Source organism: Balaenoptera borealis (genome assembly GCF_965194805.1).
Source record: "Balaenoptera borealis genome assembly, chromosome: 13".
Taxonomy (NCBI): Eukaryota; Metazoa; Chordata; class Mammalia; order Artiodactyla; family Balaenopteridae; genus Balaenoptera; species Balaenoptera borealis.
Genome location: NC_138870.1, coordinates 13,740,851 through 13,759,989, shown reverse-complemented (window position 1 = coordinate 13,759,989; position 19,139 = coordinate 13,740,851). Strand labels below are relative to the sequence as shown.

General features: G+C 37.9%; 1 protein-coding gene and 1 long non-coding RNA gene across 2 annotated transcripts in view; both read right to left on the bottom strand.

The window, feature by feature from the left end:
- Positions 1-17,998, bottom strand: part of LOC309609925 — a 30,946-nt gene extending 12,948 nt beyond the window's left edge. The window contains exon 1 of the long non-coding RNA XR_014233661.1: positions 14,408-17,998. This is a non-coding gene — a long non-coding RNA (uncharacterized lncRNA). The remainder of the gene's footprint in view (positions 1-14,407) is intronic.
- Positions 1-19,139, bottom strand: part of DERA (deoxyribose-phosphate aldolase) — a 118,447-nt gene that overhangs the window by 29,047 nt on the left and 70,261 nt on the right. The gene's annotated exons all lie outside the window — the stretch shown is intronic.

Genomic DNA, 19,139 nt, shown 5'->3' with positions numbered 1-19,139 from the left:
ATTTCTGACCCTGGAGAGCAGGAGACACAGCATTCAGTGTTAGTATTCTCGTCCTCTTCAGAAGACTCTTCCTCTAATACCATTACTCTCTTCTTCTCCTTGCTCAGCTGCATTTTCCTTCTTCTTACCTACTAACACCGTTCTAACAGACCTAAATTCAGGCAAATCCTCTGGAAATTGGTGGGGTCCAGTAACCCCATATGGGTGTACAATTACCCGAACAATGACTGAATACATCCTTTTTTTTTTTTTAACAACTTTATTGGAGTATAATTGCTTTACATTGTTGTGTCAGTTTCTGCTGTATAACAAAGTGAATCAGCTATATGTATACAAATATCCCCATATGCCCTCCCTCTTGCATCTCCCTCCCACCCTCCTTATCCCACGCCTCTAGGTGGTCACAAAGCACTGAGCTGATCTCCCTGTGCTATGCGGCTGCTTCCCACTAGCTATCGATTTTACATTTAGTAGTGTATATATGTACATGCCACTCTCTCACTTCATCCCAGCTTACCCTTCCCCTTCCCGGTGTCCTCAAGTCTATTTTCTACATCTGTGACTTTATTCCTGTCCTGCCCTTAGGTTCTTCAGAACCTTTTTTTTTTTTTAGATTCCATATATATGTGTTAGCATATGGTATTTGCTTTTCTCTGACTTACTTCACTCTGTATGACAGACTCTAGGTCCATCCACCTCACTCAATTTCATTTCTTTGTATGGCTAAGTAATATTCCATTGTATATATGTGCCATATCTTCTTTATCCATTCATCTGTTGATGGACACTTAGGTTGCTTCCATTCCTGGCTATCGTAAATAGTGCTGCAATGAACATTGTGGTACATGACTCTTTTTGAATTATGGTTTTCTCAGGGTATATGCCCAGTAGTGGGATTGCTGGGTCATATGGTAGCTCTATTTTTCGTTTTTTAAGGAACCTCCATACTGTTCTCCATAGTGGCTGTATCAATTTACATTCCCACCAACAGTGCGAGAGGGTTCCCTTTTCTCCACACCCTCTCCAGCATTTATTGTTTGTACATTTTTTTGATGATGGCCATTCTGACCAGTGTGAGGTGATACCTCATTGTAGTTTTGATTTGCATTTCTCTAATGATTAGTGATGTTGAGCATCCTTTCATGTGTTTGTTGGCAATCTGTATATCTTCTTTGGAGAAATGTCTATTTAGATCTTCTGCCCATTTTTGGATTGGGTTGTTTGTTTTTTTGATATCGAGCTGCATCAGCTGCTTGTATATTTTGCAGACTAATCCTTTGTCCATTGCTTCATTTGCAAATATTTTCTCCCGTTCTGAGGGTTGTCTTTTTGTCTTGTTTATGGTTTCCTTTGTTGTGCAAAAGCTCTGAAGTTTCATGAGGTCCCATTTGCTTATTTTTGTTTTTATTTCCATTTGTCTAGGAGGTGGGTCAAAAAGAATCTTGCTGTGATTTATGTCATAGAGTGTTCTGCCTATGTTTTCCTCTAAGAGTTTTGTAGTGTCTGGCCTTACATTTAGGTCTTTAATCCATTTTGAGTTTATTTTTGTGTATGGTGTTCGGGAGTGTTCTAGTTTCATTCTTTTACATGTAGCTGTCCAGTTTTTCCAGCACCACTTACTGAAGAGGCTGTCTTTTCTCCACTGTATATTCTTGCCTCCTTTATTAAATATAAGGTGACCATATGTGTGTGGGTTTACCTCTGGGCTTTCTACCCTGTTCCATTGATCTATATTTCTGTTTTTGTGCCAGTACCATACTGTCTTGATTACTGTAGCTTTGTAGTACAGTCTGAAGTCAAGGAGCCTTATTCCTCCAGCTGCGTTTTTCTTTCTCAAGATTGCTTTGGCTATTCGGGGTCTTTTGTGTTTCCATACAAATTGTGAAATTTTTTGTTCTAGTTCTGTGAAAAATGCCAGTGGTAGTTTGATAGGGATTGCACTGAATCTGTAGACTGCTTTGGGTAGTACAGTCATTTTCACAATGTTGATTCTTCCAATCCAAGAACATGGTATATCTCTCCATCTGTTTGTAGCATCTTTAATTTCTTTCATCAGTGTCTTATAGTTTTCTGCATACAGGTCTTTTGTCTCCTTAGGTAGGTTTCTTCCTAGGTATTTTATTCTTTTTGTTGCTATGGTAAATGGGAGTGTTTCCTTAATTTCTCTTCCAGATTTTTCATCATTAGTGTATAGGAATGCAAGAGATTTCTGTGCATTAATTTTGTATCTTGTTACTTTACCAAATCCATTGATTAGCTTTAGTAGTTTTTCTGGTGGCATCGTTAGGATTCACTATGTATAGTATCATGTCATCTGCAAACAGTGACAGTTTTACTTCTTCTCTTCCAATTTGGATTCCTTTTATTTCTTTTTCTTCTCTGACTGCTGTGGCTACAACTTTCAAAACTATGTTGAATAACAGCGGTGAGAGTAGGCACCCTTGTCTTGTTCCTGATCTTAGTGGAAATGGTTTCAGTTTTTCACCATTGAGAATGATGTTGGCTGTGGATTTGTCATATATGGCCTTTATTATGTTGAGGTAAGTTCCCTCTATGCCAACTTTCTGGAGGGTTTTTGTCATAAATGGGTGTTAAATTTTGTCAAAAGCTTTTTCTGCATCTACTGAATTATCATATGGTTTTTATCCTTCAATTTGTTAATATGGTTTATCACACTGATTGATTTGCATACATTGAAGAATCCTTGCATTCCTGGGATAAACCCCACTTGATCACGGTGTATGATCCTTTTAATGTGCTGTTGGATTCTCTTTGCTAGTATCTTGTTGAGGATTTTTGCATCTATGTTCATCAGTGATATTGGCCTGTAGTTTTCTTTCTTTGTGACATCTTTGTCTGGTTTTGGTATCAGGGTGATGGTGGCCTCATAGAATGAGTTTGGGAGTGTTCCTTTCTCCGCAATTTTTTGGAAGAGTTTGAGAAGGATGGGTGTTAGCTCTTCTCTAAATGTTTGATAGAATTCACCTGTGAAACCATCTGGTCCTGGGCTTTGGTGTGTTGGAAGATTTTTAATCAAGGTCTCAATTTCAGCTTGTGATTGGTCTGTTTATATTTTCTATTTTTTCCTGGTTCAGTCTCAGAAGGTTGTGCTTTTCTAAGAATTTGTCCATTTCTTCCAGGTTGTCCATTTTATTGGCATATAGCTGCTTGTAGTAATCTCTCATGATCCTTTGTATTTCTGCAGTGTCAGTTGTTACTTCTCCTTTTTCACTGCTAATTCTGTTGATTTGAGTCTTATTTTTTTTCCTGATGAGTCTGGCTAATGGTTTATCAATTTGTTTATCTTCTCAAAGAACCAGCTTTTAGCTTTACTGATCTTTGCTATCATTTCCTTCATTTCTTTTTCATTTATTTCTGATCTGATCTTCAGGATTTCTTTCCTTCTGCTAACTTTGGGGTTTTTTTGTTCTTCTTTCTCTAATTGCTTTAGGTGTAAGGTTAGGTTGTTTATTTGAGATGTTTCTTGTTTCTTGAGGTAGGACTGTATTGCTATAAACTTGCCTCTTAGAACTGCTTTTGCTGCATCCCATAGGTTTTGGGTCGTCGTGTTTTCATTGTCATTTGTTTCTAGGTATTTTTTGATTTCCTCTTTGATTTCTTCAGTGATCTCTTGGTTATTTAGTAGTGTATTGTTTAGCCTCCATGTGTTTGTATTTTTTACAGTTTTTTTTTCCTTTAACTGATATCTAGTCTCATAGCATTGTGGTTGGGAAAGATACTTGATACGATTTCAATTTTCTTAAATTCACCAAGGCTTGATTTGTGACCTAAGATATGACCTATCCTAGAGAATGTTGCATGAGCACTTGAGAAGAAAGTGTATTCTGTTGTTTTTGGATGGAATGTCCTATATTATTTATTTTCATTTTGGATGATCTGTCCATTGGTGAAAGTGGGGTCTTTAAGTCCCCTACTATTATTGTATTACTGTCGATTTCCCCTTTTATGGCTGTTAGCATTTGCCTTATGTATTGAGGTGCTCCTATTTGGGTGCATAAATATTTACAATTGTTATATCTTCTTCTTGGATTGATCCCTTGATCATTATGTAGTGTCCTTCTTTGTGTCTTGTAATAGTCTTTATTTTAAAGTCTATTTTGTCTGATATGAGAATTGCTGCTCCAGCTTTCTTTTGATTTCCATTTGCATGGAGTATCTTTTTCCATCCCTTCACTTTCAGTCTGTATGTGTCCCTAGGTCTGAAGTGGGTCTCTTGTAGACAGCATATATACGGGTCTTGTTTTCATATCCATTCAGCCAGTCTATATCTTTTGGTTGGAGCATTTAAACCATTTACATTTAAGCTAATTACTGATATGTATGTTCTTATTCCCATTTTCTTAATTGTTTTGGGTTTGTTATTGTAGGTCTTTTCCTTCTCTTGTCTCCTGCCTAAAGAAGTTCCTTTAGCAAGTGCTTTAAAGCTGGTTTGGTGGTGCTGAATTCTCTTAGCTTTTGCTTGTCTGTCAAGGTTTTAATTTCTCCATCGAATCTGAATGAGATCCTTGCTGGGTAATCTTAGTTGTAGGTTTTTCCCTTTCATCACTTTAAATATGTCCTGTCACTCCCTTCTGGCTTGCAGAGTTTCTGCTGAAAGATCAGCTGTTAACCTTATGGGGATTCACTTGTATGTAATTTGTTGCTTTTCCCTTGCTGCTTTTAATATTTTTTCTTTGTATTTAATTTTTTATTGTTTGATTAATATGTGTCTTGGCGTGTTTCTCCTTGGATTTATCCTGTATTGGACTCTCTGTGCTTCCTGGACTTGATTGACTATTTTCTTTCCCATATTAGGGAGGTTTTCAACTATAATCTCTTCAAATATTTTCTCAGTCCCTTTGTTTTTCTCTTCTTCTTCTGGGACCGTGAATACATCCTTAAAAGCACCAAATACAGCATCACCCAAGACCGTAAGACTGTGGCTTCCCAACGTCTGTCTCCTTCTCTTTGTTTCTGAGGCTGAATCTCTTTCCCATCTCTGCGTAAGCTGCTTTTTGTCTGAGTCAATTGCTTGAATAAAACCCCCCTAGCTTTTCCAGTCTAGCCCTGAAGGAACAACCAAAGAAAACAGTAGTGGAGAAGGGTGGGTTTAACTGAAAACTATATTGAATTATAAGGGACTCCCTGATCACCTCATGGGAGTCCGACTGTTAAAAAGCTAAGCAGGAAGAGAGAGAGTATCAGCCATGCCTGGGTGTGTGCTTATAGACACAGGATGAAAATGAGAAATGTACTTCAAAAATAATTTCAGCAGAAAAAATATATGTAATAACCACTCAATTTAGAAAACACCACCTCTAATGAAAATGTCTCCAAGTAGTAGTTTTAAGGATTTTCATTTTATATTTTTGAAAGGCATTCTAATAATGAACACGGTGAGATGAGAACACCCGGAATGCAGAAGAAAATCTGCTTTTTAACTGTCTAAGTTATCTAATCTGCAATCCTACTCAGAAACCTCTACATCTGTGAAAGCGACTATAGATAATATTATAAACTCTGAGGTAATTTATGTGCTTTTCCTTTTTATTAAAAAATAAACAGGAAAATTTTAATTATTCACTAGAATGTTAACATAAAACCAGTGTGATAGCAGCTAACGTTCTACAAACAGCCTTTTGCTGGCTTCATGTGACATGGATGATCTAAATTCTTTCCCATTTCATTGACTGTTCAGTGCCTCCCCCGTTGTCCCTGCCCAATTTAGCAGCTTTGTAACATAGGAAACTTAACTTTCGATGCCCCAGTTGATGATAAATTTTTTACAAAAAGCATATTATAACACTCATTCTTGGGTCACTAGGAAAGCAAAGCATCATCCTGATAATTCAAGTAAAAACATGAATTTCCTTTTCCTCCCAAATCACTAAAATAACTGTATTCATTCTCCGTTTTGCTTTACGTGCTTTGTCTTGCTAATGTTTTTAAACAGAAAAATAGCCTCTCTTTTATCTTCATAGTCTTACTCAGATTTCCTTAAAAATTCTTTTCCTTGTTACGAGAACAGAAGGGTAGGGAAAAAGTGGTGAGACTATGGTGGGTTCTGCAACAAGCCGACAACAGAATGAACAGGTGGAGGTCTTGTAATGGGAAGCAGAGGCTCAGTTTCCTGGGCTGGAAAAAGCCTTGTTTCTCTTGAATTCCCTAACCTGATAAACTGCACCATTATGAGTTGTTTTGTCCTCTCCCTTCCCTGCTCAGCAGACAACCATTCACCAAGTACTATTCATTCTGCCCCCTTAATACCCACCACGGCCGTCCACTCCTCTCCATCCCCACCGTACTGCCCGGGTTCAGCTCCTCGTCCTGGTTGGCCAGACTGCTACAACAGCTTCCTAACAGGTTCCCTGTCTCCAGCCCAAATCCACTGCCCCTAAAGTGAAAATCTGATCACTGCTCCACTACCGCAGAGAGCAGTAAGGGAGGAAGAGGAGTCTGGAGTAAGGATGTCTTATTGATCCTTATCCCTCGTGCCTGGCACATAGTGGAGGAATCAATGGATGAATGAATTAAGTGATTGCTCATTTCACGGCTATAAACTTTCAAAGGCTAAAAACTTTCCACACCCACAGATGGGAACACAAACTCTATAGCATGGCCGTAAGCCCCAGACAGCTTATCTGCTTCCTCCTCCGCTTCTCCCACCACTTCTCCACCCCAATCATACCAGCGTTCTCACCATGACATGTTCTTCGCGGGTATAAAAGGGCATGTGCTTCTCTGCCTGAAACGCCCTTCCTCTACCTCTGCACCTAATGACTCCTCCACAAAGGCCACTTGCTTTGCCAACCCATCCATGAGTCCTCCAGAGGGTTCGCCAGGTTCCCGCAGCCCCAGCATAAGTGTCCCTTCAGCCCCTGGGTTCCCAACAGGGCAAACCATAAACCCCATTTTCACCTCCTCACCAGACTAAGAGATTGTCAGTGTTTAAAGGGAAGGAGCTACATCTTACTTATTTTTCTCTCCATTCTCTCTCATCTCATCCTTCTCCAATGCCCAGAATAGCACTGATAAACATTAGATGTTCATGAAATACTTGCTGGATGAGCGCATTCGAGGGAAACAAACACCCTAGGTATTAGGATGACAGAAAACCTAGCCCTTCTCTTTCCAACTAGCCTTTCCCCCAGCCCCTCCGTCTTCAGCACAGCTGTTACCACCCCTCACTCCCTCATTTCCTTCCACCCCCCCAGCACAGCCTGGAACTGGGGGGAGTCCCCATTCAAACCCTAAACCTAATAACTTGCAGATGGAAGAAGGAGAGACCTCAATACTATCAAGGTGGCAGAAGGATGAAAAATGTTCTTAGAGACCTAATTAGAAATACAAATTCACATCCTTCCAAAAAAAAAACATTGTCACGTGTCAGTTAGGACCTAAACCTAATAACTTGCAGATGGAAGAAGGAGAGACCTCAATACTATCAAGATGGTGGAAGGATGAAAAATGTTCTTAGAGACCTAATTAGAAATACAAATTCACGTCCTTCCAAAAAAAAAACATTGTCACGTGTCAGTTAGGACCTAAACCTAATAACTTGCAGATGGAAGAAGGAGAGACCTCAATACTATCAAGATGGTGGAAGGATGAAAAATGTTCTTAGAGACCTAATTAGAAATACAAATTCACGTCCTTCCAAAAAAAAAACATTGTCACGTGTCAGTTAGGACCTACAGAACTACTGCTGCAGAGCTAAACTTCAGTTATTCTGTCTGCTAAACTCAGGCTTGGCAGAGAGACCAAATAACCACTTATGATCTTGTTTCTATGGGAATATAGGTTCAGAGTTCCCAACAAGCCATCTGTAAGGCAACTAACTACAAGGACAATCAGCCTGTTCATTGTGGAGTGTCTTTGTTGAAGGTTTTTCCCCTTGAATTTGAAATTCTCTCTCTGAATAATTTCTAAACTATCAGGGTGAGTGGAAAAAATTCTTGTCTTAACACCAGGAAACCTAGATTGCAGATCAGAGGCTCTCATTCCTGCCTAAACAGTAGACACACCAGGGGAAGTTTTTAAAAAGTACTGATTCTCTTGGTTCCATTCAAGACCATTCAAATCAGAATCTCTGGGTGGTAGGATCTTTTCAACAGTTTATGGAAGAAGCTCTTCAGGATATTCTAATTTGCAGTCCGCGTTAAGAACCTCACTCTAGACTGTGTTTTGACTTATTTGTTCTGGGGTAAATTCTTTCCGAATCTGACTTTTCTGGATCTCGGTTTTCTCACCTATAAAATGAGAGCTTTGAGATGAACAAGATTCTTTATAATCCTTTCCAGTTTTCAAAGCATTTAGAACTTTTATGAGTTAATTTTTTAATGTTTAGTTGCTCTATTTCTCTTGGCTTATCTGACAATGTACAAATCAAGAAAAAACAGAGAGGAATCTGCAAAGACCTTTTAGTGACTGAGACAGAAGGAGTTGCAGGCAAAATTCCAATTTGAAAAGTATGTTTCCCACATACTCAACTAGTTCCTGGGAGGACAAAAGTTACATATACAATCACTCGATTTTATAGATTTTTTTTTAGAGCCATTATGTTCAAATTTTTAAAAAGGAAAAGAAAAGAAAAATGTTTCCATACTATAATATTTCACTCCCTCAGACATGTAGTTTTATCAGTCTAACAATGACTTTTTTGCACATGCTTCCATTAAAGCCATGACTGCAGAATAAGCTGATGATTTCAATAACGCCCCCTCGCTCCTGAAATCTTTTTATTCAATAGCTCACTGAGCAATTTAACACACAGGGTCCCTAATTTCTTTATTCTAGGGACGGCATTATAACCTTTGTCTTGCTTCAACCAATTTTTCTCTTAGTTAACACATCTTTCCAAGTTTAAAAAAATATTTTTTTTTCATTGATTTGGCTTATAAAGTAAACGTAGAAACTTGCAAACGTTTTTTGAAAAACAAATAAAGAAATGCAGAAGAAAAGAGAACACAGGAGAATTGCTTGCTCCATTTTATAATATCATGGCACATTGTGTAGTCTTGTGTCCGTATTTATTATCAGTCATTTAGTTTATGCTAGAGAATAACTTTTGATTACTGATGCTTGCAGTATTACTCACTCTGTGTCTTGGACTGTTTGAAGATCTGTATTTTTATTACAAAGTCCAATAAAAATAAAGTGGAAAACCCATAGGTCCCAAAACTGGTTCCTGGCTTGTGCTGTATCTCACTCCTTTCCAATCTAAAAAGTATTTCCTTCTACTGTTAGTCTCTGTCTCTTGCTCATAAGCAAATTTATCTCCTAATGCCTCATTCTTTATTTTAGCCATTAATCTCCCATTGAGAACCTTACCAAATGCTTTTTGCAGATAAAAATATTTAATATCTACTAGATTTCCCCTATCCACAAAGCCATCCAACATTGCTTAGAGGGAAAAATCAATCTTTTGTACCTGGATTTAAGTTTGCTGGTTTGACTCAAAGTATTTTTCTCGAACTTCTTCAGGTCTTTACAGGAAATAATAGAACCACAGTGCAAGAACCCCACTTCTCTTTGTTATGGGTTGAACTGTGCCCCCTAAAAATATATGCTGAAGTTCCAAACCCCAGTACCTCAGAAAGTGACCTATTTGAAAATAGCATCATTGCAAATGCAATTACTTAAGTAAAGGTAAGGTCTTACTAAGTAAGGTGGGCCATTACATAATGGGTGTCCTTATAAGAAGAGAAGAGACGCAGAAATACACAGGGAGAAGATGACCATGTGATGATGGAAGCAGAGATTGGAGTAATGCATCTATAAGCCAAGGAATGCCAAGTATTGCCAGCAAGAAAGAATTCTCCGCTACAGATTTCAGAGGCAGCACGGCCCTGTGGACACCTTGATTCTGGACGTCTACCCTCCAGAACCATGAGAATAAATGTCTGTTGTTTTAAGCCACCGAGTTTGAGGTACTTTGTTATGGCAATCCTAGAAAACCAACACCCTCCCTCTTTTCCCATTAATTCTATATTTGGGGGCCCTGTCTATCCTGGCTTGAAATCTACCCAGAAATTTCACACACACACAACCTGTGTGTGTGCGTGCGTGCATGTAAAATATTTTTCTCCTCTAGGATCAGACTCGACTCCAAAGGATCACATTTAATGTTTAGGTCCAAAGGTTCACATAAAACGTTTCTTCTTCTAGGATCACACTTAACTCCAAAGCAGAAAGCACCCCAATGGCTGCTGACTATCATGTATCTAACACTGGCTCCATCGGGCTGTCGCCCAGCCTGCGCTTTGAACACCTCCTACCTCCTGACGTGGCCCATCCAAGTTCCAGAATACTTGAACTTTAACAAAACTCTGCTTTACACCAGGCCAAAATCCATCTTCCTATAACTTCTAAAAGATGGTCCCAGCCCTCCTACCTTGGGGTAATAGACAACAATCATGCTTTTTCATCATTTTTTGTGTATATATGTGTGTACAAGTATTTGAACACAATAACACAGCCCCAATGATCGTGCTTTTCCTAAATAAGACGCCCCCTGTCTTTTCCATCACTCTTCATGGGAAGGTTTCAACTTCCCTCATCCCACGCTGGGACATCCCTCTACACACGCTCCAATACCATTCCCGTCCTCCGCACCCTTTCACCTCATCCCTCTGCACCTTCATTCTTACACTGCCCTCAGCCTTGACCTCTCTCCTTCTCCTTCCTCAGGTGGACAAGAGAAAGGTCCACTTCCACTGTCACTCCCTAGCTGTTCCCTGGGCACCCCAGGGAGGGGACTCTGAAAACAAACAAGAACCTTAGTACAGAACTCAAGTAGCAGTTGATAAGCATGACCCTGCTCACTGCCAAGTGTATCATCATGGAGCCATCAGCAGCGCAGGTGAACGCAAAATTACAGTGGAAGCTGCCTGAGGTCAGGGTCCTCTTGCAACCTTCCCTTTCATTTCAACGAGGATTTGCTGTGGGTCTATCATAGGTGGGGCTCTAGGCTTGCTTTCAACTTGCTCTCTCATGTGTACTTCATGTCCACCACCCCCTAGAGTTTTTCTCCAAACAGTCTATTGTCTTATTTTTCTTGTCCTCAATAGAAAAGTATGGCTCAACATATAAATCTCATTCAGTGACTCTAGAAAGACATCTATGCCTCCAAAGGTTAAACACAGCTTAAACATATCTTACATAATTCAGATCAATTGCAGGGTGGAGAGCAGAACTGCACGATAACTAAAGCATGGAACTTGGAGTCAAGAGCCCTTCAGAATCCGCCACATCCTAAATGCGTGGCCTTGGTCTAGTCACTTAACTTCCGAGCTTCAGGTCTCCAGCCACTCAACGCTGATAAGGTACCTCCCCTACTTCCCTCTTAAAACAACGGCAAAAAGAATTCAGTAAACTACTAACTCCACATGATTTACTAACCTTTATTCACGAAATCATTCAACAAATACGTTTACCAAGTGTCTACCTGGTGCAAAGTACTGAGGGACCCATTTGAGGACTCCAATTTCCCAGCATTTAAGAGTTTGCTAAAAGATCAGTAACTACCTGGCACAGACATTAAAGAGTAAGTAGCAAAAGTTAACGTGTTAGGAATTAAAGACAAATGAATAACAGAATCTCAGAGACATGAGCAACTACCTACAGGTCTCACCTCTATGTCATACACCACAATTTCATTAAGAAAAATCCCTTATTCTTTTGCTGAGAAAATACAAATTTCTTTAAAAAAATGAATTTTATGCATGTTGTTTACAAATATATCTATTGATGTCCTTGTCCCTGATAACCTAACCCATCAATGAGCATTTTCTAGGCACTTGTTATGTGCAAGCCTTTGGGCCGGGAATTTCTCTAGGCAAGCCAGGTCTGTAGAAGGCAGTTACGTGCTTTTGGAATAAGGTGGGTTACACTTAAAAAAAATTTCACACAGTAAAATTTTACACAGGCTAGTATACAATACAAAGAAACTAAGCTTTCAAGCTTTCCCTTTTTTTTCTTTTCCCTCCAGAAGCCCAGCCGTGAAGAGCCACAGAAAATGCTTTATGCTTAAATGTATAGACTTAACCTTTTATAAAAATGACATTCATAGACCAAAATGCACCATCAGTAGTTCCTGTACTGCTGGGAGGCCAGAAAACATGATAACTCCTCTCTTCTGCAGTTTTTTATTTTGCACTCAAGAAAGGATGGGGAGGGCGTGGGTGAGTGAAGGTAAACTTTCTGATATTTTTGCTTGGGGCCTTGAATTTAAATTGACTCCTTGAATGAGATGGCAAGTTAATTAGTTTTTACCCTGTAAGTGGTTTAATTTTCAGGGCTAGTTTAAGGAACTGTAAATAAATTTACACTTTAAATTCTTTACTTCTTAACCTAACGCACATCTATATTCTTATGCTTTCCCCAGTGATAAACTTTCAACTGAAGCATACTTTCTCATAAATTAAATGCTTTCCTATGAAAGGCAAGATCTTACTTAAAAAACAAAAACAAACAAACAAAAAAAAAACAGGCTGGAACACCCCAGGGGTCTGTATGTGCCATCTGGATCAATACTCCTTGAGAATACAAAGATTTGCAGCCTAAGATGAAGGACTCAGTGTGACTTCTGACAATCTTTAGAAAAATAAATCTACACTGTCTTTTATTCTACTGTTTGATTCATATTTTTAAATTTTTAAATGTTTTTAAAAAAATCTTAGATGTTAATTTGCTATTAATCACAGCATTTTGTTAGGATTTTGGTTTCCTTTAGTCATAGCAAGTTTCCCACTATTCTTCCCCTTTATTTTATTTACTTAATGGCTTCCCTCCTATTTTTGTCTACTTCTTTGCTTCATCTCATTGTTTCTGTATTACTTTGATCTTATTGGGTTGAATTTCGAGTATTCCCTCCCCTGGTTCCTACTTTTTTCATTTTTCATTTCCTATATGTTACAAAATCCCAGCCAAGTTCAAAACTCATTTTGCATTCCCTTCAAGGTCTGCTTTTCTCAAGCCCATATTTTCATGTTAGTACTCTTCCCACAGATCTTCATCAGCAATTCAAACCTGATGACATTATGATTGCATCTTTAGTGCTTTTCTACTCCAACCTTATTTATCATGCCTGCATTATTTCCAAAGATAAGGTCTAGCATAACTTCAGAGCAGAGCCTGTTAGCTGTTGCATGTGTGCAAACGGTCCAGGCTACTGAAAGATAAAGCCACTTTTCTACATTCCGGCATTATTCTTAATGTGTTCATTTGCTGGGCTGAAATCCCTTAGCAGGTCAGCTTTCGACTTCTCTTTTCTATAAGCATGTTTCCCTTTCTATCTTACTTCCTATCACCTTGTTCTTGGCTTGTTTGATGAAAAAAATATGGCTCTCGTTTCCCTTCCTTGATTATTTTCCCTTCAAACTGTTTATTCCCACCTCACCTTCTCCTTTATTTATATTTCTCTCACCACATTTCCACTAATGTAAAAGTAAGATCCATTTTCAATGACCAAAAAGCCAAGGCAAAAAGTTCTCCTTGGTCTTTTCCTTGCTTCTAGAACTTTCTGAGAATCCTAACAAAACTTTTATATATCATACCACTGCTTGGATTGCCTAAGCCATACTTTGTATATATAATCTCCTTGTCAAAGGTATACATTTTCTATCTTTTTGTTCAATTACAATAAAAACTCTCAAAATAACATGTCCAGACTCTACAAGGTGGTGGCACATCTGGGAAGATGAATCTAGACCTAATCTAATCTAATTTCACTTTGCCTATTTTCACTCTTCCTTACCTCTGTCTGTCTTTCTCACTGACTCATTGGTGTATTCCAAAATATTTCCTTAGGCTCTCCTAGATGTCAGGCAGGGTAGCAATCACATGGGAATACAGATAAGGAAGATAATTCTTGGCCTCAAGGAGGTTCATAGTTTTATAAAAAAAATAAGAGGTAAAACAACTGATGGTGATACTACATGACAAATGCTACTGGTATTTATATACCAGAATTAATTCTCCTGGTATTATATACCTAAGAGAAGGACAGTATGAACAATTAATTCTGCCTTTAAAGGATCATAGAGAGATTTGACAGAGTATGAAAATTCCACTTAAATCTTTAAAAACAGCTAACAGGAGGGGAGAAGGCTATAACAGACACAGAAAATGGTATAACAAAGACAGAAATACCTGGGATGTTTACAGATAGCAAAAATGACCATACAGAATAGCAGCAAAGATATCCTTTTAACTGATGTTCTTATTTTACCATAGAAGAGTACCTACCTCGTAGAGTTGTTGTGAAGGTTAAATGTAAATATATATAAAGCCCTTAAAATAGTACCTGTCACACAGTAAATGCTCAAGAAATGTTACCTATTATTACTGTTGTATTATAGATTATATCACATGTATTTCATCTATTCAAAATATTTTATTTATTTACTTATTTTTTTCTGGTTCCTGGCTTGGTTCTGGACCATCGTAGCTGCTGAATAAGAGATCTTATACATGTCTGAACAGCTGAGGTGGCTGCTACAGCCTCCACTGTAAAAGAATCAGGAGCAATGACAACCATAGCTAAGAAGTGTACCATAAGAAAAATAAACTGGGCCACATCTAATTGCGATTCTCAACGAATCAGATATTTTTTGCACCTTTCTTTTTTAAGACAGAGTCAAAAGCCGGCAAAACAAGTTCATATGTAAGATTCACTGAAAAATCCTACTAATACAGTAAGCTTTGGGATCAGTACAGAATGTAATCCAGCTCAATAGCTTTCATCTCCTACAGTTACACCAAAGGTCATATACATTACTTCATCTGAAGTTATAATCAGATTAATTTATTTGTTCAAGGTCACAAATTCTGCAAGATGGAACAAGAGTCCAGGTCTTCTAACTCCTATGAACGTGGCTCCTTCCCCTAAAACATTTTGAGAGATTCCTAAACAAGATTAAACCAAAAGTAGGCTACGAATCACTTAGTTGAGCAAAAATGTAAACACACCCTGGTTAAGTTTTTACTTACAATGATGTATAATACTAGACTAACGTAGTTACGTATTTCCACCTTTCTCTCTTTAGAGAATTGTGTTTGAGAGAATAATAGAAATGGCTATCGAAATTGTAAGATAAAAATTATTATGAATGTAAATGACAAACCCCTTTCCTTTTGAGATTTATGATGCTAAATTAATGGGAAAACAAAAGCCATGAAGAATTCCAAACATGAGAGAAGAAATGTTACCAGACTTGCCCTCCTGCTATAAATAACTATATAACTGAGCAAAATATATAAGGCAACTATTTTTAGGCACTGGGAAACTGCCAGCTCAAGATACAGACCTTAAGATAATTAAGATAGACAAATAAGCAGACAAGGACTTTAATCAGCTGTTACAAATATGTTCAAGGATTTTAAAGAAAGAATTATCTCAATGAGTGAAAAAATGGGAAATAGCAGAAAAATTAAAATTCTAAAAAAGAATAAATGGATTCTAAAACTAAAAATGTTCAGGAGCATAAATTTCAATGGATGGGCATAAAAGTAAATTTAAGGTGGAAAGTAAGGGTCAATGAACTTGAAGAAAGATCCACGTATATTAGCCAAGCAGAAAAACAGAGGCGGGGGAGAAAGATTAGAATTAAAATGAATAGGCCCCAGTAAGCTGTGAGACAATATCTAACACTCAGGTACTTGGGTCCTAGAAGGAAAGAGAGTGGGGCAGAGAAGTCCTAAAACAACCACCTACAAATCCAAGAAGCTCAGCAAACTACAAGCAGGATGAATACAAAGAAAACCACACTTAGGCATATCACAGTCAAATTAGTGAAAAACAAAGATAAAGAGAAAATACTGACTGGGTATTTGATAAAACATTACTTATAGGAAAACAAGAAGAAATAGAATTCCAAGAAATGGAATGATATGGTTAAGTGCTGAAATAAAAATAAAACTGTAACTTGAAACTCTATATTCAGCAAACCATCCTTGAAACATGGGGGTGAAATAAAGACATTTTCCAATGAACAAAATCTGAGAGAATTAATCACCAGCAGACTACAGGAAGGATAAAAGATGGAAATGACATGTAAAAGACTAGTTTTACTTAGTTTTTTTTCCTTTTAATTTCCTTAAAAGACAAATGACTGTCAAAACAAAAATCACATCATTTTGAGGAATAGTTTATAAATAGTTGGAAGAAGAAGTACATTAAAATAATTCAAAGGACTAATGAGGGTGTAAATGGAACTGCTGTAAGGTTTTTACATTTGTGACATTTGAAATGTAAAGTGGAATACAGGCATACCTTATTTTATTGTGCTTTGCTTTATTGCACTTTGCATTATTACACTTTACAGATATTGCATTTTCTACAAGTTGAAGGTGTATGGCAACCCTGCATCAAGCAAGTCTATTGGCACCATTTTTCCAACAGCAGTTGCTCACTCTGTGTCTCTGTGCCACATTTTGGTAATTCTTGAAATATTTCAAAAATTTTCATTACTATTATATTTGTTATAGTGATCTGTGATCAGAAATCTTTGATGTTACTACTGCAAAAAAGATTACAACTCTTTGAAGGCACAGATGATGGTCAGCATTTTTTGCAATAAAGTATTTTTTAACTAAGGTATGTATATTGTTTTTTTAGACATAATGCTATAGTACACTTAATAGATTATAGTACAGTGTAAACATAACTTTTATATGAACTGAGAAACCAAAAAATTCATGTGATTTGCTTTATTGCAATATTCGCTTCATTGCAGTGGTCTGGACCCAAACTTGCACTATCTCTATGGTACATCTGTAATGTTAATTCTAAGTAGACTGTGATAAGTTAAAAATGCATACTGTAATTTGCTAGAGCAACTACTAAAAAAATACAAAGAGGTTGTAGATAAAAAGCCAATAGAAAAAATAAAAATGAAGTGCTGTATCTGATGAATGCAAAAGGTGGCAGGAAAAGAGGAACAAAAATAGATCAGAACAAGGAGGAAACAAATGGCAAGATGATAGACTTAAATCCTATCATATCAATAATTATGTGAAGTGTATATGGACAAAACATTTCAATTAAAAAGCAGAGATTACCACAATGAATTTTTTAAACATCTGTCTCTAAGGGATAACTTTAAATATATAACCACAGATGGGTTGAAAATAAAAGGATGGGGAAAAGATATACCATGAAAACGGTAAGCACAAGAAAGCCAGTGTGGCTAGATTAATATTAGACCAAGTGGACATTCAGACAAAGGTCTAGTACCAGAGATAACAAGGGACATGTCATGATGATGAATAAGCTAATTCAACAGGTAAACATACCAATCCTAAAAGTGTCTATACTTAAAAACAGAGCTCCACAATAAAGTTAGAAAAAGCTGACAAAACTAAAAGGATAAGTATGCAAATCCACAATCATATCTGGAGATTTTAACAGCCCTCTCAACAATTAATAGAACAAGTATACCAAAGTGAAACCAAGCAAATCAGATCTAAAAAGTGTGATCAACCAACCTGAGCTCTTTGAAAAGACTAATAAAACTGGCAGACCCCTAGCAAGACTCTATTTTCTACCAAAACAAAACAAAGAACAACAACAATAACAACAACAGAAAACAAAAATGACCAATATCAGGAATAAAAAAGGAGACATAACCATAGACCCTACAGACATCAGACTAATAAGAGAATATTACAAACACTTCAGACCAATAAATTCAGCAACTCGGGCTTCCCTGGTGGTGCAGTGGTTGAGAATCTGCCTGCCAATGCAGGGGACACGGGTTCGAGCCCTGGTCTGGGAGGATCCCACATGCCGTGGAGCGGCTGGGCCCGTGAGCCACAATTACTGAGCCTGCGCGTCTGGGGCCTGTGCTCCGCAACAAGAGAGGCCGCGATAGTGAGAGGCCCGCGCAACGCGATGAAGAGTGGCCCCCGCTTGCCACAACTAGAGAAAGCCCTTGCACAGAAGCGAAGACCCAACACAGTCATAAATAAATAAATAAACAAATACTTTAAAAAAAAAATTTAGCAACTCATATATGTGTACAATGAAAAGCCACTAAGCAAACTCCTTATACACAGAACAACGTGATAGATCTCACAGCTATTACCTCGGGGGTGGGGGAGGGGAACAAGCACAAAAGAGTACATACTATATAAGTATAATGTTCCAAAACTGGCAAAGCTAATCTATGGTGATAAAATCAGATCAGTTATTGCACCTGGAGCAGAAGGTAAAAAAGAGTGGAACTGACTGCAAAGGAGAACAAAGGATATTTCTGGTATGATGGAATATACAGATTGTCAAAACTCATCATATCATACACTTAACACTTGAACTTTATTGAATGTAAATTTACCTCAGTGAAGTTGATTTTGAAGAAAACAATAACAGTTTTAAAAAATACTACAGAAATAGGATGAAACATGAGTTTAGTCCATAAATTTTTTTAATTTAAAAAATCTTTCAAAACATACTTCGTTTATGTTATATACCTTCTTAACAAAATAGGAAGCATAAACTGTGGGCCAGGAAGTGCATGATACTTCATAAAGATGTGCCTTTAATTCATGGTAAGATCTAGCACAGTGCCTTGGGAGACAGCTGGGTTACAACTGAAAAAGCAATACACCTGAAGCCAGAAGACCTGGGTTCAAATAATGACTTATGTGATCAATTAGCTTTGAACCTTAGGCAAGTCTCTCCATCTTAAGTTTCTTCATCAACTACAGGGCTGGTGTGAAGGTGAAGAAATATTATTCTAAAGTATCTGGTAAAACACCTCACAGACAAAGTTATATTACTCACAGTAATAGACACTGATTAGATGAAGAAATGAAGGAGATAAACAATGACATGGACACGGATACAAGCCAACAGGAACAGGGGAGAGCGTGTTTCTAGTCACATTTCTGTCTGTGGCTGCGATGGGTGGGATGGAGGATGGAACAGAAGTGTCCAAGCATGAGGACCTAATACCATGTTCCTATCTATGCAGTAGGTGCAGTGAGTAGGACAGGGTTGGCTGCCGGCCCAGAATGAATATACTTTCACTGTGACCTGGATCACGGCATTCTGGGCTAACTCCCTTGTCCTGGTGAGGAGCACGAAAAGGGAGGCTACTGGTCTACCTAAGACTCCAATGGGCCTTGCCCAGGTTCCT